Raw genomic sequence first — 27,886 nt, 5'->3', positions numbered from 1 at the left:
TCCTCCTTGCCTTTAAACACTAGCCTCTTGAAATGAATGCTAACATTGCATTTGCCTTCCTCAGCACTAAATCAACCTGCAAATTAACTTTTAGGGACTTCTGCACAAGGACTCCCAAGTCCCTTTGCACCTCATATTTTTGATATTTTCCCCCATTTAGAAAAAAAATCTATGCTCTTATTTCTTCTACCAAAGTGCAAGTCGGTACACTTCCTGGCACTCTATTCCATCGGCCACTTTGCCCATTTTCTTAATTTGTCTAACTCTTTTTGTAGCCCACAATTTAAAAGATATTTGAACAGGTGCCTGGATAAAAAAAGGTTTAGAGGGACATGGACCAACATAGGCAAATAGGACTCGCTCAGGTAGACATCATGGTCACCATGGATGAGTTGGGCTAAAGGGGTATTTCTGTGCTGTATAACTCCTTGATGCCATATCCAGACTCAGGTTAGAGGATCAACTCCTCATATTCTGTCTGGGTCACCTCCAATTGACAGCATGAACTTTGATTTCTCTAACTTCTGGTATTTTTTCTCCTCTATCTCCTTCACTCTTCTCCAATCTCCTAATCTGCATCCCCTCTCACCCCTTCTCTTCTCCTCAGCTGTTCTTCTCCTCCCTCTGGTGTCCTTCCTCCTTCCTTTTCTTCCATGGTCCGTCCTCCTCTCTTATCAGATTCCTTCGTCTTCAGCCCTTTACCTGTTCCACCTATCATCTCCCAGCTTCTCACTTCATTACCCTCCCCCACACACTCGCCTTCCCCCTCACCTGGCTTCACCTATCACCTGCCAGCTTGTACTCCTTCCTCTCTCCCATATTCTTATTTTGTTTTTATCCCCTTTCCTTTCCAGTACTGATGAATGGTCTCAGCCCAATAAGTCAACTGTTCACTTCCCTCCATAGGTGCAGCCTGACCTGTTGAGGTCTTCCAGCATTTTGAATGTGTGGCTCTCTTCCACTGTGGGATAAATGAGGCCAACGTGGAGCAAAGATGCTTCTGCAGACGGGGTAGGATGTGCCTGACGGGTGGGCAGGTTGTAGACGTGCTCAGCTTTATCTATTGTTTCTGCTCAGTTTCTGTGTGTTCCTTGTGCATGGTTACCAATGCCATTCCCAAGCCTCGTTATCCATTTAGAGCAGTTGTAGACTGGGGATTCCCAAAAGGTTTGTGGGAGTGTCCCATTTTTCAAGGAGACTTTGAGGATATCTGAAGATATTACCCTCCAACCATCAGACGCTTGAAACAGCATGAATGACTTCACTCACTTCAACTCTGAACAGACTTCACAACCTATGGACACGCTTTCAAGGACTCTATAACTTGTGTTCTTAGTATTACTTATGTCCTTTTTTATTTGTACAATTTGTCTTCTTTTGCACAAGGGTTGCTTGTCAATCTTTGTATGTAGTTTTCATTGATTCTGTTGTACTTCTCTCTTCTACTGTGAATGCCTGCAAGAAAAATGAAAGACAAGGTAGTATATGGTGACATACATGTATTTTCTTAATATATTTACTTTGAACTTTTACCTGTGTCTTCTTTTCACTTGGAATACTGTGTCCATTTCAGGAGACTGGTGTTGGGCATATGCACATCATGGAACACCCATCAGAGTTGGCTGTGTGTAATTGGGGTCCAATGCCGGAGGCATTGGCCTGGCAGAGGGCTGCTTATACTTCCATATGAACAAAAGACACGGGAGCATAATATGCCATTCGGCCCTTCAAATCTGCTATGCCATTCAATCATGGATAATTTATTTTCCCTCGCAATCCCATTTTTCTGCCTTCACCATGTAACCATTGCTGCCCCAATTAATCAAGAAACTATCAACCTCAGCTTTAAATAGGACTTGGTCTCCATGGCTGTCTGTGGCAATGCATTGCAATGATTCTCCACCTGCTGGCTAAAGAAATTCCTCTTTGTTTCTTTTCTAGAGGGATATCCTGTACTGAGACTTTGCCCTCTGGTCCTAGCCTGTCCCACTATGCGAGTGTGGTAGTAATTCTCCAGTGTCTTGAACAGTCCTTTGTACAGTAGGTGTCCAGTGGTTAGAAACTTGCACCATTAAAACTCCAATAATCTGGCACCCCTGAGACTCTGGTGGTGACAGGCCAGCAGAATTGCCACTCTGTTGGATATTAATGCAAAAACTCTTTTTTCCCACTTTTTCACTGTTATGCATTACAGAGAGAATGGTATATACCTGAAATGTGCTGTCAAGGGAAGTGGTAGAAGTAGATACAATTGTGAAAAGCACTTCTATTTCCAAGTGTTTTAGTTGGTGTAAGAAATGTTCCAGTGAGTCCAGTGAGTTTGAAGAGATTGGGATCTATACAAGCACTTCAGACTCAGATTTTGCTGCAAAACTAGTTCTGGTTGTGTATTTAATATTCCAGTAATATTTGAGTAACATGCAAATATATTGTTAAATTAAGCATTCTTTGTTATTTACAGAATGCATTGTGGGCTATATGTAAAAGTACATGAATGGCATACGTCATCACGTCACCACATCGTAAGTGAACACCTCGCTAAAATAAAAACAAAACTAAAGCATGCATTCTTGGCTCCATGTTTTCTTTCAATTAGTTTTATGTTTTAGAGTTACAAAACATAACAGTACAATCAGTAAGTTTTAAAACAAACCCGAGATGACTACCTACCTGTTGAAGCACAGGGAGATGTTCAAGTTTAAAAAAAACTGCAAGCACACTTTCTTCGCAAGAGGACAGAAACGGTTGAGTAAAAATAAATGCAACAATTTCTTTCTTCACCGGGGGACAGAGACTTTGAGTTAAGAAAAATGCAGAATACGACAAAATTCATGGGTTCATAAACAGCAAGTACCGAGTAATAAAAATCATCATAAATAAAAAAAGAGTAGAAATGGCTAGCTACATCATAAAGATAAATGTGTTCAATTGCACAACAGATAACTGGATTTTGTAAACTGAGTTTACAAATATGTGCTTGGTGGGGGATCCCTTTGGAGTTGGCAAGAATTACAGAGAATTATGTGCTGGATGTGGAGGCTAACGGGATGAGGACAAGAGAAACCCTGTCCCTGGTATTTCAGTGGAAGGATGGAGTGAGGGCAGACGTGCGTGAAATGAAAGAGAAGCGGGTGAGGGTAGCATTGGTGGTAGAGGAAGGAAATCCCCTTTCTTTGAAGAAAGAGGTGGGGACCGGGACTGAGGAGGGGAAAAAGGGATCAGCCATGATTGAATGGTGGAGTAGACTCGACAGGCCAAATAGCCTAATTCTGTTCCTGTGTCTTATGGTCTTATCTCATTGGTACTGGAATGAACAAAGCCCATCTGGTTTCTTATAACATTTCTGACAAACTAGCCAATGAGCTAGATCACATAGAGGCTGAAGGAATTCTTTCAAAGGTTGAGTGGAGCCTATGGGCAAAGCCAATGGTCCCAGTAGCCAAGACAAATCAGTCTCTCAGGAACTGTGGTGATTTTAATGTCACCATCAACCCAGTACTGAAATTAGATCAATACCCTTTGCCTATCTATAAATGGAGATGGACGGAGAATCCAAAGTATTTCTCATTATTAGCACTCTAAAAGGGCTTTATTACAGTAATAGGCTTATTTTTGTAGCACCTACACCTGCACTCTGGCAGAAATCTATGGACAGGGTGCTAGCAAGGCTGTCCAGTCAGTGTTAACTGGATGACATCATTGTCACTGGTAATGATGACAAGGAACATCTCTAAAATCTCAGTACAGTGTTAAAAAGATTCGAAAATTACGGTGCATGACTCAACAAGTGAATTCTTTAAACCAAGCATCACTTACTGTGTTCACACCATTGATGCACAAGAAATTACACAAGTGTGCTGAGAAAACTCAAGAGGCGGTGGACGCCCTAAGGCCAAAGGATGTGTCACAGTTGTGCTCATTTTTAGGATTTATCAATTACTACAACAGGCTCCTGCCAGCCCTGGCTATTGTTCTCCACCCCTTGAACTCATTACTATTGATCAGGTAGAAATAGCAATGGACAAAGCAGTGTGACGCAGCTTTCAAAGTGGTAAAGCAAATGGTGACATTAGACACTGAACTCACACAGTATGATCCATATTGTCCAGAGAAGCTTGCCTGTAATGCCTTGTATTATGGTATAGATGCAGTCATGTCTCATGTTATGAGTGATGGAAGTGAATGCTCCATTGGCTCCTGAGCCACAAGGCTGGTCCTGGACTTATTTCCACCTGGCATAGTTTGCATATTGTTGTTTGATTGTTCGTGGTTTTTGTGTTGCTATATTTATGCTCTATTCTTGGTTGGTGCGGCTGTAACGAAACCCAATTTCCCTCGGGATCAATAAAGTATATCTATCTATCTATCTATCATAGCCTTTGCATCACATTCCCCTGCTGCTGCAAAGAACAATCATGCACAGATTGACAAAGAGACATTGAGAAGGTGATAAAACATTTCAACCAGCACTGGTATGGGGGAGAGTTTACAATTATTACTGATCATCAACCACATGTCCATTTGCAATCCAGAGAAGGGGGTTTAGAGCTGACAGAACCTCTTCTTTCAGTCCCAGAGCCAACTCTTGCAACCACCATGGAGTTGGCCTCAGAACCTGAGATTGTTTCACCTGCAATGTTGCCTTGAATTTGTAATGAGTTTTGCTCTGCAATTTTTCTCCTAGTGACAACAACATGAGCACACTGATTTTTCATATAGAGGTATTCATTTTAATAGCTAGCAAAACACTGTCAATGAGAACTTTGATCTCTTCTGGGTTTGATCATTTTTGCTCTCGTTCATCTGCACTCTCACAAAACATATGTAGCAGGCCTGTAGTGAGTAATGAAGGATTTTCTCAACAGAGCTTTTGCATATCATCCATATGTGATTTGCTTGCTAAATGGCACTTTAAAAAGCCATTCCACTTTAAATAAACTAGCAGTTATTTTGCGCTTCACGCTCTTTGCTTCTGTGGAATTCGACATAGTGAATCAATAATTTCTTCAATAAAACAGTATAAATAAACCAATTCCAAAATCTGCAGACAAATCATCGCAAACTCCATGTTGTCACTCTACCATCCGCATCACATACCAGAAAAGGAAATGTGATTGTGTACGATCGTGAAGTATACTTAACTTACCTTTGAGGTTGAGGGTGACAACCTTTTGTGTGCAGCTTAAATTCCTTTGTGCACTAGTAGCAAAAGATGTGTGCATGCACATATACATGCACAACTTAGAGGGAACTTTGCTCCCTGCTCAGGAAAGATGTTTTCGCACAAGAGTAAGAAATTCTCCACAGCAACTAAATCTTTAGGCCTGAATGGAAGAATTCAAAATTTACTGTGCTGTGGATGTCTATATAGTAGTTGTATTATATTATATACTGTGTATATAGTTGCTATACTGAGTTGGAGTTTGTAGCTAAGCAGGAAAGAGTGTTGTGTATTTAATATTTCAGTAACATTTGATTGGTCTCATCCTGAAACGTCAACTATACTCTTTTCTATAGATGCTGCCTGGCCTGCTGAGTTCTTCCAGCATTTTGTGTGTGTTGCTTGGATTTCAAGCATCTGCAGATTTTCTCTTGTTTGTGATTGTAAACATATTGTTTGATTATGCATTCTTTGTTGTTTACATAATGCATTGCAGGTGAATGTAAAAGTATGTGAATGGCATACGTCATCACGCCATCACATCATAATTGCACACCTTGCTGAAGTAAACACGAAACTAAGACACGCTTTCCCGACTCTGTTTTTTTTCTATTAGTTTTATATTTTAGATTTAGAAAATCTGACTGGTTGCATCATGGACTTGTACTTGTTGCAAACATGCAAACATTCCTAACATGAACGTGTAGGAATGTAATAAGCTTCAGTGAGTAGCGACCAAATACATCATGGACAAATCTCTCCCCACCATCAATAGTATCTCAAACAGAAAATATCTGTCATCAGAGGTCCCCACCATTGGGGCCATGCCATCTTCTTACTGCTATCATTGGACAGGAGCTACCAGAAGCCTGAAGTTCCACACAACCAGGTTAAGGAACAGTTACTTCCCTTCAAACATTCTATTCTTGAACCAACCAGCACAACCTTAATCACTACATTATGAGAACTTTGTACTAAATTGAACACAGTTTATTTTTGCTCTAATTGTGTTTATTCTTGTATAATTTATGCTTATTTTATGCTTTCCTTGTGAAGGCTGCTTATCTGACACTATGTACCTGTGACATTGCTGCAAGCAAGCTGCACTGATTTTGCATCTGTGCGTATGTGTACTTGTGCATGGACAATCAACTTAACTTTGACTCTGACCTCTAACTCCAGGAGGTCTAACTCAAGCTCCAGCCACACACCAAACCCACAGCCCAGTGCCCAGCTCCAGCCGTATTCCCGATTCACAGATCTGGCAGGAAACATCCTGCTTACACCCAGACACCTTCCCCGTGCCACCCCCCCCCCCAACTCCCATTCTGCAGTAACGAGTGAGCAGCCCTGCCTATAAGGAGAGTTCGATTCTCGCCGCTCTCTATAAGGACTTTGTACGTTCTCCCCATGATGGTGTGTTTCCTCCGGGTGCTCCAGCTTCCTCCCACATTCCCAAGGGTTAGAGAGTTGTGGGCATGCTACTTTGGCACCGGATGTGAGGCGAAAGTTGTGGGCTGCCCCAACACAATCCTTGCTGCTTTGATTTGATGTAAATGATGCATTTCAATGTACATGTGGCAAATAAAACTAATTTTATGTGTTTCAGGTTGCCGAACCATCTGAATGGACTGTATCTGTGCTGTAACTCCTACATAATGCCAAATAAATGGGGATAGTGGCCCCTGGCTACAATGAGTCATGTAAATGTTTCAGATCCATTTCCCCAAAATCCTGGATTAGAAAACCTCATAAATAATTGCGATATATAACAAAAGTACTAAAGGGTGGACAAATCCTTCATCAATCCACACACATAATTATAGATACAGTGATAATGTGAAGTAGCAAGGACTTACTTCAATGGATTCAGTGCAATGTGTAACACTACCTCTCTCAATTCTGTCACTGCGCAACCCCTCATCAAAGAATGGAAACTCCGGCTAAATTAGACCATAGTTTAGAATTAGGCCGGGTTGTCCAAGAAGTCTGCTCTGCCATTCAATCAACCTCCTTCTCTCACCTTCTCCTCATAATGCCAAACCCTTTTACCAATAAAGAACTTATCAGTCTCTGCCTTAAATATACCCAATGACTTGGCCTCCATAGCCGTTTGTGGCAGCAATTCCACCCCCTTGCTGAAGAAGTTCCTCCTTATTCCAGGTCACTGAGCAAGTGCTGCTGAAACCACCCCCATGACACTGTCCATGACAAACTAGGATGCTTGGTAGAACACCCCACACACCATCTTAAAATCTTCTGTCCCTCCACATCAGGCTAACACTCACAACACACTGGAGGAACTCAGCAGGTCGGGCAGCATCCGTGGAAAAGATTGGTTAACGTTTTGGGCCGGAACTCTTTGTCAGGACTGAAGAGGGAAGGGGCAGAGGCCCTATAAAGAAGGTGGGGGGAGGGTGGGAAGGAGTAGGCTGGTAGGCTCCAGGTGAAAAACCAGTAAGGGGAAAGATAAAGGGGTGGGGGAGGGGAGGCGGGGAGGGTATAGGCAGGAAAGGTGAAGAAGGAATAGGGGAAAACACAATGGGTAGTAGAAGGAGGTGGAACCATGAGGGAGGTGATAGGCAGCTGGGGGAGGAGGCAGAGTGACATAGGGATAGGGGAAGGGAGGGGGAGGGAATTACCGGAAGTTGGAGAATTCTATGTTCATACCAAGGGGCTGGAGACTACCTAGACGGTATATGAGGTGTTGCACCTCCAACCTGAGTTTAGCCTCATCATGGAAGTAGAGGAGGCCATGTATGGACATATCTGAATGGCAGTGGGAAGCAGAGTTGAAGTGGGTGGCTACTGGGAGATCCTGTCTGTTTTGGTGGACGGAGCGGAGGTGCTCGACGAAGCGGTCGGGTCTCACCGACGTAGAGGAGGCCGCACCGGGAGCACCGGATGCAATAGATGACCCCAACAGACTCACAAGTGAAGTGTTGCCTCACTTGGAAGGACTGTTTGGGGCCCTGAATAGTGGCAAGAGAGGAGATGTAGGGACAGGTGTAGCACTTGCGCTTACAGGGATAAGTCCCAGGTGGGAGATCCGTGGGGACGGACGTGTGGACCAGGGAGTCGCGGAGGGACCAATCCCTGCAGAAAGCAGAGAGAGGTGGAGAGGGAAAGATGTGCTTAGTGGTGGGGTCATGTTGAAGTTGGCGGAAGTTGAGGAGGATAATGTGCTGGATCCGGAGGCTGGTGAGCTGGTAGGTGAGGACAAGGGGAACTCTGTCCCTGTTGTGGCGGGAGGATGGGGTGAGAGCCGAAGTGCGGGAAATGGAGGAGATGCAGATGAGGGCATCATTGATGACAGCAGAAGGGAAACCATGATCCTTAAAGAAAGAGGACTTTTGAGATGTCCTGGAACGGAAAGCCTCATCCTGGGAGCAGATGCGGTGGAGACGGAGGAACTGGGAATAGGGAATGGCATTTTTGCATGTGGCAGGGTTGGAAGAGGTATAGTTGAGGTAGTTATGAGAGTTAGTGGGCTTGTAGAAGATGTCAGTGGACAGTCTGTCTCCAGAGATGGAGACTGAGAGATCGAGAAAGGGGAGAGAAGTGTCTGAGATAGAGCAAGTGAATTTGAGGGCTGGGTGGAAGTTTGAAGTAAAGTCGATGAAATTGACGAGCTCAGCATGAGTGCAGGAAGCAGCACCAATGTAGTCGTCAATGTACCAAAGGAAAAGTTGGGGAGCAGTACCAGAATAGGTTTGGAGCACAGACTGTTCCACATAACCAATGAAGAGGCAGGCATAGCTGGGGCCCATGTGAGTTCCCATAGCTACACCCGTAGTCTGAAGGAAGTGGGAAGAGCCAAAAGAGAAGTTATTGAGTGTGAGAACCAGTTCCGCCAACCGGAGGAGGGTAGTGGTGGTGGGGAACTGGTGAGGTCTATTATCCAGAAGGTAGCGGAGGGCTTTGAGGCCTTCTTGATGGGGAATGGAGGTGTATAGGGATTGGACATCCATAGTGAAAATGAAGCGGTTGGGACCGGGGAACTGGAAGTTATTGAAGCGGTGGAGGGCATAGGATGTATCCCAGATGTAGGTGGGGAGGGACTGAACTATGAGTGACAAAATGGAGTCTAGGTAGGCAGATACAAGTTCGGTGGGACAGGAGCAGGCAGAAACTATGGGTCTACCAGGACATTCAGGCTTGTGGATCTTGGGGAGGAGGTAAAACTAAGCGGTATGGGGTGTGGGAATTATGAGTTTAGTGGCTGAGGATGGAAGGTCTCCGGAGTTGATTAGGGCGGTGATGGTACGGGAGACAATGGTTTGATGTTTTTTGGTGGAGTCCTGTTCCAGGGGTAAGTAAGAGGTGGTGTCAGAGAGCTGCCATTTGGCCGTTGGGGTCGTCTATTGCGTCCGGTGCTCCCGGTGCGGCCTCCTCTACATCGGTGAAACCTGACGCAGATTTGGTGTCTCCCAGTAGCCACCCACTTCAACTCTGCTTCCCATTCCCATTCAGATATGTCCATACGTGGCCTCCTCTACTGCCATGATGAGGCCAAACTCAGGTTGGAGGAGCAACACCTCATATACAGTCTAGGTAGTCTCCAGCCCCTTGGTATGAACATAGAATTCTCCAACTTCTGGTAATTCCCTCCCCCTCTCTTCCTCTATCTCTATGTCAGTCTGCCCCCTCCCCCAGCTGCCTATCACCTCCTTAATGGTTCCGCCTCCTTCTACTACCCATTGTGTTTTCCCCTATTCTTTCTTCACCTTCCCTGCCTATCACCTCCCTGCTTCCACTCCCTCACCCCTTTATCTTTCCCCTTACTGGTTTTTCACCTGGAACCTACCAGCCTTCTCCTTCCCACCCTCCCCCCACCTTCTTTATAGGGCCTCTGCCCCTTCCCTCTTCAGTCCTGACGAAGGGTTTCGGCCTGAAACGTCGACCGATCTTTTCCACAGATGCTGCCCAACCTGCTGAGTTCCTCCAGCGTGTTGTGAGTGTTGCTTTGACACCAGCATCTGCAGATTATTTTGTGTCCACATCAGGTTGATGGAACACAAGACTCTGCAGATGCTGGAAATCCAGAGTAAAGCCTGATTTATACTTCTGCATCAACGCGTCGCCGTAAGTACTGCGTCGCTGCAAACCCTACGCAGAGCCAACGCGGTTCCCTACGCAAGAGCCTGTGTTGCCGCGACGCGCATCTCTCCCAAAATGTAACCGTGTGTCACGGCAATGTAGAATGCACCAGCTGTGATTGGTCCACTTGGTAGCATCGCATTTCCTCCTACGCTGCAATAGCTTCCCATTGGGCGACTGAAGGGCAGGGAAGGAACTCTGGCTGCAACGCTTTCCATAAAGCTTTACAGACCTCCGAAATTATGGAGGACACATTTCGCTTTTACGAGAAAACACGCCCGCGTCTTGTTTACCCCGAGAAAGACTACCATGACCATGAAGCCTTGCGCGGGCAGGTGTGTGTGCGCGCATAACATGCGCGAATTGCAGAGCGACGGAGACACACCAACGCACAAGTATAAATGCTCACAAAGCACGTAGGTTACGGCATCCAGTTAACGTAGAAGTATAAATCATGCTGGAGGAACTCAGGGAATGACAGCAGTGTGTGATGGGAACAAGTGGGGCACCCTCCTCTTACATCTTTTACGGTCACAAAGCTGCTGTAAAGGGCGAGATATGCTTTTATGTTTAATCTGCAGGTTGTCAAAGTGACTAAAAGCTGTAATTTATTTTTCAGGTGAGGCTGGAAACTGCTTTCCCTGAAGTGCTTTGATGATTTCAGAGCAAGAACCAGAGCAGCTCTGGACATGGCAGACAAATCCATCCACTTCCTTCCACGTGGCGCGAGGTCATGCAGCAGTGGTGAGAGCTGGGCAGAAGAAATGGCACTGGAATTGGTTTATTATTGTCATATGTTCCAAGGTACAGTGAAAATCCTGTCCTACATTCTGGTCAAACAGATCAGATCATTACACAGGGCATTGAGGTAGAACAAGGTAAAACATTGACAATGCAGAATAAAGTGTAAAAGGCTACAGAGAACGTGCAGTGCGGATAGATAATAAAGTTCAAGATCATGATGAGGTAGATTGGAAAGTCAAGAGTCCAAATATCATCTACGGAAACGATTTCATAGCCTTGTTGTCATGAGACCGGCAGACCTCTGCAGCTTGCTGTTGAGCGGTGGGCTTCAGGGTTTCTTGAGCATCTGTATTTACTAATTGTTCGAGCTGTGAAGCCCAGGTGCTTTCAGTTTGGTTTTGTCAGTCTGATTGTGACTGGCATGTGTTTCCTGCGTTCTATGATTATTTAAAGGGGACTCTCATTCTCTGCCCATGAGTCATTGTCAGCACTTGCTATGGCTGAGGCGTCTATCCACCACACCTGGGCTGAGTCGGTGTTAGCGACCACAGTGACAGAGAGAGCGTCTGCTATTCCTCCGCACTTGGGTCTAGTCCTGCGAGTTCACACCCTGACACTTACAACTGTGGGGTAGAAGCTGTCCTTGAGCCTGCTTTCAGGCTTTTGTATCTTCTGCCCAATGCGAGGGGTGAAAAGGGAGAATATCCATGGTGGCTGGGGTCTTTGATTATGCTGGCTGTTTTACTTTAGAGAGGGAAGGCTGTTGTCTATGATGTATTGGACTGTGTCCACAACTCTCTGCAGCTTCCTGCGGTCATGTGCAGAGCATTTGACACAGCAAGTCGCAGAGGTTGGATCAACCTTTCTCCAGTCACCCAAACCCTTTCTCCTATCTTCAAGGCATGGTAAACTATAGGGAAGGCAAATGGTAAGTCAGCTTTGATTATGGGGAGTATACTGTGGTGTTTTTTGGTCTCCTGGAATCAAAGGATGTATTTACCATGGATGAAATGTGGTAAAACTTACTGAGTGTGATGGATCGATATTCTACATTTGCCTGGGTGAGAACAACAACAATGAGCAAGATGTCATCCATGAGAAAGCAGGCCAGATAATAAACACTCCTCAGCAAGAACTGCCCTAGGATATTCTCTCTCTCCATACCATGGTTTTAGTGACTGCCATCTTCAAAACACACTCCAGTTACACACCAAGGCTCCTCCAACATGATTTCTCAAACCCCAAAGGAGTAGACCACCTGCTGAAAGATGCACCATTTTTCAGCAATAGCCAAGCCTCAGCCACAGGTCCATTGCCCTGCACTATCTCCAGATCAAGGGGACTCAAAGAAAGTTGAGGTGGAAAATTGAGTGGCTGTGTGCTGTTGATTTTGTAGTGGGTTGGGGCCTCTGGTGTTCATTCATTTCAAATACAAGCTGAACCAGGACAACTCAGGAACTTGGGCTGTATTATTATTTTTTTTCTGGAACTATAGCCACATGTGCTCTTTGTGCTATGTGCAGTGCACTGTGTGCTGTTGGTAATGTGACTTCCATCTTGGCCCGGGAGGAATGCTGCTTCATTTCGCTATATTCATATATGGATGAATGATAATCAAACTTGAACTTGAACTGATGAGAGAAGGAAAATAGATTGCAAGAGATTCTACAATAAGAAATAAGGACCCCTTAGATAATGAGATTGAGGACATTTATTAGGGGGAAATAAGAGAATGCCAGCGATATTAAACAAATACTACTTTTTCTTCAGTTTCCTGAGGTTAGTCTTCTGAAGCATGCAATTTCAAAGACTTTTCTCCTGAAATGTATCCTCATCTCAGTCCTAAGTGGAGCATCCCTTATACTTCACCCCTGACCGTAGTTCTAGACTTATCAATCAGGAGAGCACGCAGTCCTCACTACAAGTGTAATTGAAATTAACTTTTCACTGGAATCTCTTAACCTGCATGCACTCTATTCAGTCCTTCTGAGTAGTTTTAATGACATCAGTTCTTCCAGCTTCCAGAACATATAGATCAAGTTAATTGTCTTGCACAACATCATCCCAGGTGTATGCTCTTCCTGAGGCAAACAGATTAAAAATGCACACAGGACCCTATATAGTCGCAGTAAGACATCTTTACTCCTGTACTTTAAAGCTCTTACATTAACATAGAAAACCTACAGCACAATACAGGCCCTTCGGCCCACAAAGCTGTGCCAAACATGTACTAACCTTAGAAATTACCTGGGGTTACCCATAGCCCTCTATTTTTCTAAGCTCCATGTATCTATCCAGGAATCCCTCCACCACCGTCGCCGGCAGCCCATTCCACACACTCACCACTCTCTGCGTAGGGAAAAACAAACAACTTGCCCCTGATATCTCCTCTGTACCTACTTCCAAGCACCTTAAAACTGTGCCCTCTCATGCTAGCCATTTCAGCCCTGGGAAAGAGCTTCTGACTATCCACTCGATCAATGCTTCTCATCATTTTATACACCTCTATCAGGTCACCTCTCATCCTCCATCGCTCCAAGGAGAAAAGGCTGAGTTCACTCAACCTATTCTCATAAGGCATGCTCCCCAATCCAGACAACATCCTTGTAAATCTTCTCTGCACCCTTTCTATGGTTTCCACATCCTTTCTGTAGTGAGGCGACCAGAACTGAGCACAGTACTCCACGCAGGGTCTGACCAGGGTCTTATATACCTACAAGGCCAACATGACATTTGTCTTCCTGAATACTCACTGCATGCATGTTAACTTTCCACAACTTTTGTAGAAAAAGACAACAGAACTCCAGTGAGTATCATCCACCTTCCCCTTTCTCCCAATTCCACCTCTACTCCATCCTGCTCCATTTGATTATTATCCTTCACCCCGCCTCAGTCCATCTATTACCCTCTTAAGCCAGTTGCAACCCTCCACTCTCTTCTTTATACTGGCCACCTTCCCTCTCTGCTCTCAGTTCTGACCCAAAATGTAGACAAATCCTTTCCACAGCACCCTCCCCCCGCCAACAGATGCTCCTTGACCTATTGAGTTCCTCCAGCAGTTTCAGTGTTGCTCCAGGTTCCAGCATCTGCTGTTTTTTGTGTGTCAACTGAATATCAACATTTCTCAATTTTTCTAAGATAGATTTTTTTTCTATGCAGAAGAGAGAACCTAACATTTTCTCACATAGTTTTCACTCACTTACTTCGCTTGTTCACATCCCCTTTTGATCTCTTTACATCCTCCTCACAACGCCATTATGTACATTCACCATATAGTCCCTCATTGATATAGATTGTGAACTGCTGGGGCACACACACTAATTTCCTGTAGTTCCCAACTAGTCACAGCCAGCCAACCTAAGACGAATCCAATTATTTCCCCTGTTTACCTTCCATGTGTTAACCAGTTCTCAGTCCATGTCAGTGTATTAGCCCTAATTCCACCTGGTTATTTGTGTGGAACCTGGTGAGAAGCATTCTGAAAACTCTAAGTTCACCCCATCTACTGGCTTGCCCCACACTCTCCCTATCTACTCACATCTCAAAGAACCTCTGTAGATCAGCCTCCCCTCCAGTCACGCTGTTTACACTTGCTTGATTATACCACCTTAATCAAGGTCACTTCCCCTCCTTTGTATCGAGCAGTAGGTACAGAAACCTGAGAACAAGTACCACCAGGGTCAGGAACATCTTCATCAGGTTCTTGAATGATCTCTTATTCACAAGAGATGAACTCTTGATCTCTCAATCTACCATGTCATGGCACTTGTACCTCATCTGTCCACCTTCACTGCATTTTAATGATAACACTATATTCTGCATTGTTTTTCTTTTTAGTATTACCTTGATGTATTTATATATGGAATGATCTATCTGGTTGGCATGCTAACAAAATCTTCTCCTGTGTCTCTGGGCCTGGGATAATATTAAACCAATTACCAATTAGACTATTCAAATATGATTTCCCTTTTATTAATCCATACTCCCAATACTCAGTTCTATTGTTCTTTGGTGTTCTATTGTTATATGTTCCATTCCCTCATTATAAATTCCAGCAGTTTTCCCTAATCTAACAGCTCAGTATTTGTATTTTCTCTGTCCCTACATTCTTAAATAGTGGGGGTCACATTCCCTACTCTGGGATTTATTGTGTTACCAACTTCCCAAACACTATTTTTTGTTCAACCACTGCATAAAGTCATAATTCATGATAAACAATTTGTTGTGGGTTATATCTGGCAGGGATTTAGTGCTTTTGGTAAAGATGGACACAAAGCATTAGTTTAATATCTCTGGCATGATCTCACCTTAATTCAGTCTGTTAGGGTCCATATTTTTCTTCACTGACCTTTATTACTATAGAAGCTCTACAGTCCAATTTTCTCTCTTGACACTTTCTTTTTATGTTCAACCTTGCTTTTCTTTATCAATTTCTTGGTCATCTTTTGTTGAGTTCCAAAAAAATGTTCTCATTTCAGCCTACTGCTGTTTCTGAAAGGTTCTGAGTCTCTTTTTTGGATTTAATGCTACTTTTTAGTCCTCCTATCAGCAACAACATTTTTGCGAGCAACACACACAAAATGCTGGAGGAACGCAGCAGGCCAGGCAGCATCTAGGAAAATAGTACATGGGCGTTTTGGGCCGAAACCCTTCAGCAGGACTGGAGAAAAAAAGCTGAGAAGTAGATTTAAAAGGTGAGGGCAGGGGGAGAGAGAAACACAAGGTGATAGGTGAAACTTGGAGGCGGGGGAAATGAAGTAAAGAGCTGGGAAGTTGATTGGTGAAAGAGACAGAAGGACATGGAAGAAAGAAGGGGGGGAGGAGCACCAGGGGGAGGTGACGACTGGGCAAGGAGATGAGGTGAGAGAGGGAAAAGGAGATGGGAAATGGTGAAGGGTGGGGGGTGGGTAGGGACATTACCAGAAGTTTGAGAAATTGATGTTGAAGCCATCAGGTTGGAGGCCACCCAAACAGAATATAAGGTGTTGTTTCCCCAACCTAAGTGTGGCCTTCTCCCAACAGTGGAGGAGGCCATAGGTGGACATATTAGAATGGGAAGTGGAATTAAAGTGCATGGCCACTGAGAGATATCACTTTTTCTGGCACAGGGAGCTTAGGTGGTCAGCGAAGTGGTCTCCCAATCTACGTCGGGTCTCACCGATATACAGGAGGCCACACCGGGAGCGCCAACCACAGTATATGACCCCAACAGACTCACAGGTGAAGAGTCGCCTCACCTGGAAGGACAGTTTGTGACCCAGAGTGGTAGTAATGGAGGAGGTGTAGGAGCAGGTGTAGCACTTATTCCGCTTGCAAGGATAAGTGCCAGGAGGGAGATCAGTGGGGAGGGACGAATGGACAAAGGAGTTGCATACGGAGCAATCCCTGTGGAAAGCAGAAAGTGGGGGGAGGGTCCCTTTGGAGGTGGTGGAAGATTTGAAGAATTATGTGCTGGACACGGAGGCTACTGGGGTGGTAGGTGAGAACAAGAGGAACCCCATCCCTGGTAGGGTGGGTGGGAGGATAGTGTAAGAGCAGGCGTGCATGAAATGGAGGAGATGAGGTCGAGGGCATATTTGCATCTTAAAGAAGTGTATTTGTTTGTAAATCCTGGATTATTTCTTTCTTTAGACACGAGATCCTGCAGATGCTGGTCATCTTGGGCAATGCACACAAAACGCTGGAGGAATTCAGTAGAACAGGCAGTATCTACGCATGTGTTCATTTCCCTCCATAGATGTTGCCTGACTTGTTGGGTTTCTCTAACATTTTGTGTGTGTTATTCCCTTCTCTGAATGTTAGCCATTGCTTGTCCATTACCGTATCTTTTAAAGCAGCTTCCTCATCAACTACAGTTTGATTGGCCCTCATATCTTCAGTTTACCATGTTTGGATTTAAGGCCCTGATTTGGAATTGGGCATCACTCACTTACCCAGTGTGAAGTTCCATCAGATTACATCTACACCGAGCACTGCACTGCCACAAGAAAGCAGCATCATCATCAAGGACGTCCACCATCCAGGCCATGCTCTCTTCTCACTGCTGCCGTTGGGGAGTTGGTACAGTAGCCTTAGGTCCCACATCACCAGGTTCAGGAACAGATAGATCGATAGATACTTTATTGATCCCAGAGGAAATTACAGGGTCACAGTAGTATTAAAAGTGCACAGATATTAATATTAGAATAGAAATAGAAAGAATTTTTTAAAAATTGCCACAAACAATCTAACGGGGGTGGGGGGGGCATCACTCCCCTGGCAATAGGTTGACTCATTAAACAGCCTGATGGCCGAGGGTAAGAAAGACCTCATATAGCGCTCTTTGGAGCAGCGCAGTTTTCTTAGTCTATTACTAAAATTGCTCTTCTTTTCAGCCAAGGTGGCATGCAGAGGGTGAGAAACATTGTCCAGAATCGCAAAGGTTTTCCGTAGGGTCTTTTGTTCTACCACAGCCTCCAGTGTGTCCAGTTTGACTCCTACAACAGAGCCAGCCTTTCTAATCAGTTTATTGAGCCTGTTGGCATCACCTGTGTTGATGGAATTTCCCCAGCACACCGCCGGACAGAAAATTATACTGGTGACAACAGACTGGTAGAACATGTGAAGGAGAGGTCTGCATACTCCAAAGAACCTCAGTCTCCTCAGGAAGTAGAGGTAACTATGGCCCTTCTTGTACACAGCCTCTGTGTTGGTGCTTCACTCTAGTCTGTCATCCAGGTGGACCTCCAGGAATTTGTAGATCCTCACCACATCTTCATCCTCACCCTCAATAGTAACAAGGAACAGTGCAGGCTTAGTCTTCCTAAAGTTCATCACCATCTCCTTTGTCTTTCTCATATTGAGCTGCAGGTGATTCAGCTTGCACCATTTAATAAAGTCCCCCACCAGGTCCCAGTGTTCCTACTTCCGTCCTGACCTTATACACCAAACTATTGCTGAGTCATCAGAGAATTTCTGCAAATGGCATGACTCGGTGTTGTATCTAAAGTCCGAGGTATACAGGTTAAACAGGAAGGGAGACAATACAGTCCCCTGTGGGGTCCCAGTTCTGGTTATAGCTATGTCTCTGAAGCCGCGCAAACTGTGGTCTGCCAGTCAGGTAGTCCATTATCCGGGATACAATGGAAGTGCCAACCTGCATTGAATGGAGCTTCTCCCCCAGCAATGAGGGCTGTAGGGTATTGAAGGCTCTTGAGAAATCAAAAAACATGACCTTCACAGTGCAGCCCTGCTTATCCAAATGAGAGTAGGCTCTGTTCAGTGGGTAGATGACAGCATCGTCCATTCCAATGTACTCCTGGTAAGCAAACGTCAGGGGATTGAGAGGTCAGAGGTGAGCCAGGACCAGCCTCTCTTGGGTCTTCATGATGTGTGAGGTCAGGGCCACTGGATAGTAGTCATCCAAGATTTTCAATTGGCCCTTCTTGTGTACTGGGATCATACATGATGTTTTCCACGCAGTCGGGACCCTTTCCAGGCTGAGACTCAGACTGAAAAAGCGCTGGAGAACTGCATCTAACTGCTCAGCACACCCCTCAGGACTATAGGGTTCAGGCCATCCTGTCCCAATGCTTTGCCATGTCAGAGTTTGTTACAGTCCGGTCCGGTCCACTGACTCCTTGTTTCTGTTGATTTCCTTTTCCCCGTGTTTTGCCTGGCTCCTTGATTGACGCACTGGATCCTCATTTGAACTGGCAGCATAAAAACTCTGCCTTACATCTACTCGCTGCTGGTTCATCACCGTAGCCAGCGTGGCTATGCTCGTTCCGGGGCAGCCGAGAATCGTGGACTCTAGGTTGCTTCGGTGCCTGTGGCTGCTTCGTGAATTCAGTTGGTTTCGTGTCCAGCTAAAGACACATATGTAAGGCTCCTTTTCATTGACTGCAGCTCTGCCTTTAATACCATCATTCCAAATAAAATGATTCCTAAGCTCTGGAACCTGGGCCTTAGCACTCAGATCTGCAGCTGGATCTTCAACCTCTTCACAAACAGGACCCAGGCTGTAAAAATAAGGGACAAGCTCTCCTCTACAATCACTCTGAGCACCGGTGCCCCACAAGGCTGTGTACTCAGCCCCCTGCTGTACTCACTGTACACCCAAGATAGTGTAGCCAAGTTTCCATCAAACTCAATATATAAGTTTGTTGATGACACCACAATTGTAGGCCATATCTTGGGTAATGATGAGTTTGAGTACAGAGAGGAAATTAAGAACCTGGTGGCATGGTGCGAAGACAATAACCTATCCCTCAACGTCAGCAAGACGAAGGAATTGGTTGTTGACTTCAGAAGGAGTAGCGGACCACACCACCCCATTTACATCGGTGGTGTGCAAGTGGAACAGATCAAAAGCTTTAAGTTCCTCGGGGTCAATATCACAAATGACCTGACTTGGTCCAGCCAAGCAGAGTCCACTACCAAGAAGGCCCACCAGTGCCTTTACTTCCTGAGGAAGGTAAGGAAATTTGGCCTGTCCCCTAAAACCCTCACTAATTTTTATAGATGCACCGTAGAAAGCATTCTACTAGGGTGCATCACAACCTGGTATGGAAGTTGTCCTGTCCAACACCAGAAGAAGCTGCAGAAGATCGTGAACATGGCCCAGCACATCACACAAACCAATCTTCTGTCCTTGGACTCACTTTACACCGCACACTGTTGGAGCAGTGCTGCCAGGATAATCAAGGACATGACCCACCCAGCCAACACACTTTTCGTCCCTCTTCTCTCCGGGAGAAGGCTCAGGAGCTTGAAAATGCGTACGGCCAGATTTGTGAACAGCTTCTTTCCAACTGTGATAAGACTACTGAACGGATCCTGACCCGGATCTGGGCTATACCCTCCAAATATCCGGACCTGCCTCTCGGTTTTTTTTGCAATACTATACTTTCCCTTTTCTATTTTCTATTTATGATTTATAATTTAAATTTTTAATATTTACTATCAATTTGTACTCCAGGGAGCACAAAGAGCAGAACCAAATATCACTGTGATGATTGTACACTCTAGTACCAATTGTTTAGCGACAATAAAGTATAAAGTTTCTGGCCGTTTTGCCGCTACTCCGAGTTAAGATGTGAATTCTGTTGTTTTCATGTTCGGCTGAAATTTGCTGGCCGATTGTCGCCACTCTGAGCTGCCAAGAATAAGGGACTGTCTTCATGAGTTTCTCGGTACCGAGATACAAACGGACTGTCATTGTTTGGTTTCTGCCGTCTCGTTTTCAGCTGAGTAGGTCCGGCTGTTTGCCGCTACTCCGAGTTGGGAATTCTGTCTCTTCATTTCCATCTAAGTGATTGCCGGCCATTTGCCGCTTCATGAGCTACTCTGTGTCAAGATTCGTATTGTCAGTCGTTGGTTGGTTTAGTCATCTTGTTCCCAGCTGAGTAGGTCTGGCCCTTTGCAGTTACTCCGAGTTAGGAATTCTGTCTCCTTGTGTCTAGCTGAGGATTGCTGGCCGTTAGCTGCTTCTCTGAGCCAAGATATGAATCATCTGTCTTTGTTTGGTGTTGTCATCTCTGTGTTCTAGTTCCAGGCTCCGAGTCCCAGGTCCAGGCTCCGAGTCCAAGTACAGGTTCTGAGTCCAAGTCATGTCCAAGTCAGTCTCCGTGCCTGTGTCCTGCACTTGGGTTCGCTTCCAATCACCTCCAGCCGCCCTTTGTAACAGAGTTTCCCCACAGCCCTTTTCATTTCCTCAGTAGCGAATGTGAGTCCATGATGACTGGGGAGTTGATGGAAGGTGGGGGGCTGGGGGAGGTGAAGATTGCCACAATAGGAGTTGTTATGTGGAGGTGAGGATAGTTAGTGCAGGGCAAGGAAGCTGTTGATGATGGTGTTGACAAGGGACACTGTTTTGTGACAGCACTCCCTGTAAGTGTGTTTGATGGTGTAAGGGGTTTGCCTGTGATGGACTGGGCTGTATTCACGACTTTCTTGTAAACTTTTCCATCCCTTGCACTGGTGTTTCCATACCAGATCATGATGCCACCATTCAGGACACTGTCCACTGTGCATCTATAGGAGTTGGTCTAAGTTTTAGATGACTGCTGAATCTACCGAGATTTCTGAGAAAGTGCTGTTGTGGCTTTATTGTGATAGATAGATAGATAGCTATACTTTATTAATCCCGAGGGAAATTTGGTTTTGTTACAGCCGCACCAACCAAGAATAGAGCGTAAATATAGCAATACAAAAATCACAAATACAAACAACAAAATGCAAACTATGTCAGATGGAAAATAAGTCCAGGACCAGTCTATTGGATCAGGGTGTCTGACCCTCCATGGGAGGAGCTGCACGTTCGATGGCCACAGGCAGGAACGACCTCCCGTGCCGCCAAGTGTTGTATCACGGTGGAATGTGGCTGAAGTCCAACAGTAAAAAGTTCAATATCTAGTCTGCAAACACGTTCCTCAATCGTAATATGCCCCGGGTTGCACCATCTGTTGTTAACCAGATCAGTAAGCATCCAACTCCTTTACGCTTACCGCTCTCAGTGCACTTCCGGTCAGCCGGAACGGTATTACCCACCGAACTCCTCTTCTCCATAAGTCTCTGTTGTCTCAACCCGGTACTCTTTCCTCAACCCCAGAATAGATCCTCTGATATGACAGATAGATAGCACCTAGGAACTTAAACTTTCTGACCCTCTCCACTTCCAATCCCCTAATGAGGACTGGCACATGGACCTCAGACTGAGAATTTGCCATAATGGCATCGTTAAACCAGATTTTCAATCTCCTTCCTATGTACCGATTTGTTACCACCTCTGATTCATCCAACAACAGTGGTGTCATCATCAAACTTAAATATCAGCGCAACCATTTAGCACTGGTTAATGCTGTGGTTGACAGATTCACTTTACATCATATCCAGAAGCCAACGTCAGCAATGCCATCGGGTATTCCCTAATCTTTATCATGTTTAATTAAGATCTGGAATAATTGAATTGCTCTCAGATCTGACATCCTGCCACGATTTTACCTTGTAAAGCTAATTCGACTTTCAAACACATAAAATGATTGGCACGCAGCTTGAAACTCTTTTAATTCCCTCACACTGAACCCCCGGCAACTTTTCCATGAATAATTTAATTCCACCTTATCAGTAAACCAGCAAATGATGTTGGCAAGAGTCTGCAGTAATCGGGGTGAATTGAGTTAATGCGCATTTGAAAGAGTGCAATGATTTGCTCTCCTTTCAAGCAGTTTTAAGATTTTGCCTTGCGTTGTCAAAGAAGATTAATCATTCTGACTCAAGAAAGGGCACTGTTATGTCTGCAGTGGGCTTTCTATAATTCCCCAGCCAACCACAATTTAGTATTAATACTTGACTTATCTCCCGTCTTCAAGAGAAGCTGAATGTGTCTTGTTTCTTTTGCACACATTTATCTAAGCTTTCTATAATCTAATATTAATTCGCTATTCCCTCTTCAGGTATCTGCTTGCTCCCCCTGAACTTTCCCAAATGCAACACAAACGTATACAGCTTGCAGACACAAATCCCACATTGCTATAAGGCATCCAAAATCAGACTGGGATCTAAAATGTCCTTAAACTGAAACACCTTTAGTACGTCTAAAATACATTTAAGAAAAACGTTAAGCAAAGTTACTGGAGCAACAAATAATCTGCTGGAAGAACTCAACGGGTTGTGCAGCATCTGTGGGAGGAAATGAATTGCCAACATTTTGGGTGGAAATCCGCATCGGGATTCTAAGTAAACGCATTGGTTGTGTGTATAACATTCAAGCAAGTAGTCTAGGAATGTATATCTTCAGAATCAGATTTAATATCACCGGCATATGTTGTGAAATTTGTTAACTTTGTAGCAGCAGTACAATGCAATGCATGATAAATACAGAAAAAACTGAATTGCAGTAATTATATATATATATATATGTGTGTGTGTGTGTATTAAAAAGTTAAGATAAAATAAGTAATGCAAAAAACAAATAAGTTTTTAAAAAGTAGTGAGATGGAGCTCATGGGTCCAAAGTCCATTTAAAAATTGGATGGCAGAGGGCAAGTAGCTGTTCCTGAATCACTGGGTGTGTGTCTTCAGCTTCTGTACCTCCTTCCTGATGGTAACAACGAAAAGGGGGCACGTCCTGGGTGGTGGGGACCCTTAATGATGGATGCTGCCTTCCTGAGGCACCATTCCTTGAAGATCTGCATTAATCTTGAATAATCTGCATTAGTAGGTGATGGCTACTTATCATTACTGGCATAGGACCTTAAGACCCTAAGACATAGGAGCAGAATTAGCCCATTCAGCCCATCAAGTCTGCTCTGCCATTTTATCATGGCTGATCCCAGAATCCCATTCAACCCTGTACACCCGCTCTCCCGTCATATCCCTTGATGCCCCGACCAATCAGGAATCTATCAACTTCTGCTTTAAATATACCCATGGGATTGTCCACAATCACAGTCTGTGCCAGAGCATTCCGTAGATTCACCACTTTTTGGCTACAAGAATTCCTCCTTACTTCTGTTCTAAAAGGTCACCCTCAATTTTGAGGCTGTGTCCTCCAGTTCTGGATACCCCCAAAAGAGGAAATATCCTCTTCACATCCAGCTTATACAGTCCTTTCAACATGCAGTAGGTTTCAATGAGATCCCCAAGCATTTTTCTAAATTCCAGTGAGTACAGGCCCAAAGCTGCCAAATGCTCCTCATATGTTAACCCCCTTCGTTCCCAGAATCATCCTTGTGAACCTCCTTTGGAATCTCTCTAATTACAATATATCCTTTCTGAGATAAGGGGCCCAAAGCTGTTGACAATACTCCAACTGCGGCCTGACTAGTGTCATATAAAGTATCAGCATTGTCTCCTTGTTTTTATATTCTATTCCCCTTGAAATGAATGCCAAATTTGCATTTGCCTTCTTTACCACAGACTCAATCTGTGAATTAACCTCCTGGGAGTCTTGCGTGAGGACTCCCAAGTCCCTTTGCACCTCTGATGTTTGAACTTTCTCCCCATTTAGATATCAGTCTGCACTATTGTTTCTTTCACCAAAATGTATTATCATAAATTTCCCAACTCTATATTCCGCCCGCCACATTTTTGCCCAGTCTTCCAATTTGTCTAAGTCAGGGGTCGGCAACCTTTTTGCCTCTGTGGGACGGATCGCGTATTAATGAGCAGATGGTGGGCCAGATAAATGCCATAAAAAACTTGAAATATGGGAATTATCCATTTAAATACATCTAGTTATGTTTTGCCTCAAATTAATGAATAACGCATGTTAGAAAATCATTTATGCTTAAGGTTGCCTACCCCTGGTCTAAGTCTTGCTGCAATCGCATTGTTCCTCAGCACTAACTACCCCTCCACCTATATTCACATCATCCACAAACTTTGCCACAAAGCTATCAATTCTACGATCTAAATCGTTGATAAGCTGTATGAAAAGTATCGGTCTCAATATTGACCCCTGAAGAGCACCACTAATCACAGGCCCCCAAACAGAAAAGAATGTCCTTTCTTCCCACTGACTGCCTCCTGCCAGTCAGCCACTCCTCTATCCATGCCAGTATATTTCCTGTAGTACCACAGGATTTTATCTTGTTAAGTAGCCTCCTGTGAGGCACCTTATCAAATGCTTTCTGAAAATTTAAGTAAATGACATCCTCTGCCTCCCCTTTGTCCACCCTGCTTCTTACTTCGTCGAAGAATTCTAACAGATTTGTCAGGCAATATTTCCCTATATGGAAACCATGCTGACTCTGGTTTATTTTATCATTAGTCTCCAAGCACCCCGAAACTTCGTCCTTAATAATGGACTCCAACACCTTCCCAACCGCTGAGGTTAGACTAACTGGCATACAATTTCCTCTCTTTTGTCTTCCTCCCTCTAAAAAAGTGGAATGACATTTGCAGTTTTCCAGTCCTCCAGGACCATGCCAGAATCAAGTAATTCTTGAAAGGTCATGACCAATGTATCCGTTATCTTTTCAGCAACCTCTTTCAGGACTCTGAGACGTAATCCATCTGGTCCAGGTGACTTATCTGCCTTTCAAACTTTTCAGCTTGCCTAGCACTTTTTCCTTTGGCATCCTCCCACTTCATGCTCAGTCCTGCAGAAGGGTCTCAGGCCAAAACATCAAATGTTTATTCATTTCCATAGATGCTGTCTGATCTGCTGAGTTCCTCCAACATTTTTGTGTGTGCTACTTATCATTCATTTACTTGTTTTGCAAAAGTAAAGTATAAATCTTCATAAGTTTTCTACTAAAGCATCAAACTGATTAGAACCATGTCAGATTTTAAAATCTTTCACAACTTACATTATCTACATATGCTTCAATGCTTTAATAACAATTTGAGTCAGTTTTTTTCTTCGCAGAAAAATGTCAGTGTCTATCCAGATAAACTGTCTGTCTCTCTACATATCTCTCCAGCTCAAGAACAGTTTCTATCCCATTTTAGAAGTCTATTGAACAGTCCTCTAGTCTGATAAAATAGACTCTTAACCTCATAATACTTCAATGGTTGTTAAGTTGATGGAAAAGATCCTGAGAGGCAGGACTTACGAACATTTGTTGAGGCATAATATGATTAGGAATAGTCAGCATGACTTTGTCAAATGCAGGTCGTGCCTTACGAGCCTGACTGAATTTTTTTGAGATGTGACTAAACATGTTGTTGAAGATAGAGCAGTAGATGTAGTGTATATGGATTTCAGCAAGGGATTTGATAAAGTATCCCATGCAAGGCTTATTGAGAAAGTAAGGAGGCATGGGATCCAAGGAGATCTTGCTTTGGATTGGCTTGCCCACAGAAGGCAAAGAGTGATTGTAGATTGGTCATATTTTGCATGGAGGTCTGTGACCAGTGGTGTGCCTCAGGGATCTGTTCTGGGACCCCCTACTCTTTGTGATTTTTATAAATACCTGGATGAGGGAGTGGAGGGATGGGTTAGTAAATTTGATGATGACACAAAGGTTGGGGGTGTTGTGGATAGTGTGTAGGGCTGTCAGAGCTTACAGCAGGACATTGACAGGATGCAAAACTGGGCTGAGAAGTGGCAGGTGGAGTTCAACCCAGGTAAGTGTGAGGTGGTTCATTTTGGTAGGTCAAATATGATGGCAGAATATAGTATAAATGTTAAGACTCTTGGCAGTGTAGAAGATCAGAGGGATCATGGGGTCCAAGTCCATACTACACACAAAGCTGCTGCGCAGGTTGACTCTGTGGTTAAGAGGGTATATGGTGCATTGGCCTTCATCAATCATGGGATTGAGTTTAAGAGTCAAGAGGTAATGTTGCTGCTATATAGGACCCTGGTCAGACCACACTTACGAGTACTGTGCTCGGTTCTAGTTGCCTCACTACAGGAAGGATGTGGAAACCATAAAGGGTGCAGAGGAGATTTACAAGGATGTTGCCTAGATTGGGGGTCATGCTTTATGAGAATAGGTTAAGTAAAGTTGGCCTTTTTTCCTTGGAGCGACAGAGGATAAGAGGTGACCTGATAGAGGTGTATAAGATGATGAGAGGCATTGATCGTGTGGATAGTCAGAGACCTTTTCCTAGAGCTGAAATGGCTAGCATGAGAGGGCACAGTTTTTAGGTGCTTGGAAGTAGGTACAGAGGAGATGTCAGGGGTAAGTTTTTATGCAGATAGCGGTGAGTGTGTGGAATGGGCTGCCGGCGACAGTGGTGGAGGCGGATACGATAGGATCTTTTAAGAGACGCCTGAATAGGTACATGGAGCTTAGAAAAATAGAGGGCTATGAGTAACCCTAGGTAATTTCTAAGGCAAGGACATGTTCGGCACAGTTTTGTGGGCCAAAGGGCCTGTATTGTGCTGTAGGTTTTCTATGTTTCTATAATCTACCTCATTATGGCCTTGCACCTTATTGTCTGTCAGAACTTTCTCTGTAATTGTCACTCTATTTTCTGTTATTATTCTTGCTGCTGCCATCAGGAAGAAGGTACAAGAGCCTCAGGACTAGCACCAGCAGTTACTACCCCACAACCATCAGGCTTTTGAACAAAGGGGAATAATTATACTCACTTGCCCATCCATTGAGATGTTCCCACAACCAATGATCTCACTTTAAGGACTCTTTTATCTCATTATCTCATGTTCTCATTATTTATTGCTATTTATTTATATTTGCATTTGCACATTTTGTTGTCTTCTGCACTCTGGTTGATCTTTCATTGACCCTCTTATAGTTACTATTCTACAGATTTGCTAAGTATGCCCACAGGAAAATGAATCTCAGGGTTGCATGTGGTGACGTACATGTACTTCAACAATAAAATTTAGTTTGAACTTTGAACTTTGTTGCTTTCCCTCGTACTACTTCAGTTCACTGATGTGATGAGATAATCCGCTTGTGTGATATGCAAAGCAAAGTTTTCACTGTACCTCAGTACGTGGCAATAATAAACCAACCTTTCAATTCAATCGTAAAAGCCACAAAATGGCAGGCAACTATTTTGCATTTGTTTGTCTGAATGTGCTCCACTGCATCGATTGCCATTGCAACATAGGCAAATGCAATAGCCAACTTATGCACAGCAAGGTGCCACAAATTGCACTGAAATAACCATGTTTCTTCAGTGAGGCTTCTTGAGACAAATTTACTGGAGGGACAGGCAACAACGGAACAACTTGGGAGGTAACATGAGAGATGGGGCCGCCGCGGTAGTGTTGCAGTTAGTGTGACTACTATAGCACTGGCCTTCGGAGTTCAGGGTTCAATTCCAGCATCCTCGGAAGGGACATCCTCCTCAGAAATGCGTGGATTTTCTCCAGATTCTCGGGCTTTGGGGTGGCACAGTAGAGTAGTGGTTAGCACAACGCTTTACAGTACAGGCGACCTGGGTTCCTGGGTTTAATTCTCACTGCTGACTGTAATG

The 27,886-nt window shown here is 44.3% G+C and overlaps 1 protein-coding gene across 1 annotated transcript in view; it reads right to left on the bottom strand.

Moving 5' to 3' along the window:
• Positions 1–781: 781 nt before the first annotated feature.
• LOC134358364 (ribonuclease P protein subunit p25-like protein) overlaps positions 782–27,886 on the bottom strand; it is a 37,769-nt gene continuing 10,664 nt past the window's right edge. The window contains exon 2 of the mRNA XM_063070503.1: positions 782–1,455. The gene's annotated coding sequence lies outside the window, so the exon portion shown is untranslated. The remainder of the gene's footprint in view (positions 1,456–27,886) is intronic.

The sequence above is a fragment of the Mobula hypostoma genome, chromosome 18 (genome assembly GCF_963921235.1).
Source record: "Mobula hypostoma chromosome 18, sMobHyp1.1, whole genome shotgun sequence".
NCBI lineage: Eukaryota > Metazoa > Chordata > Chondrichthyes > Myliobatiformes > Myliobatidae > Mobula > Mobula hypostoma.
The sequence above is the reverse complement of the archived record's forward strand: the minus strand, read 5'-3'. Positions and strand labels throughout refer to the sequence as shown.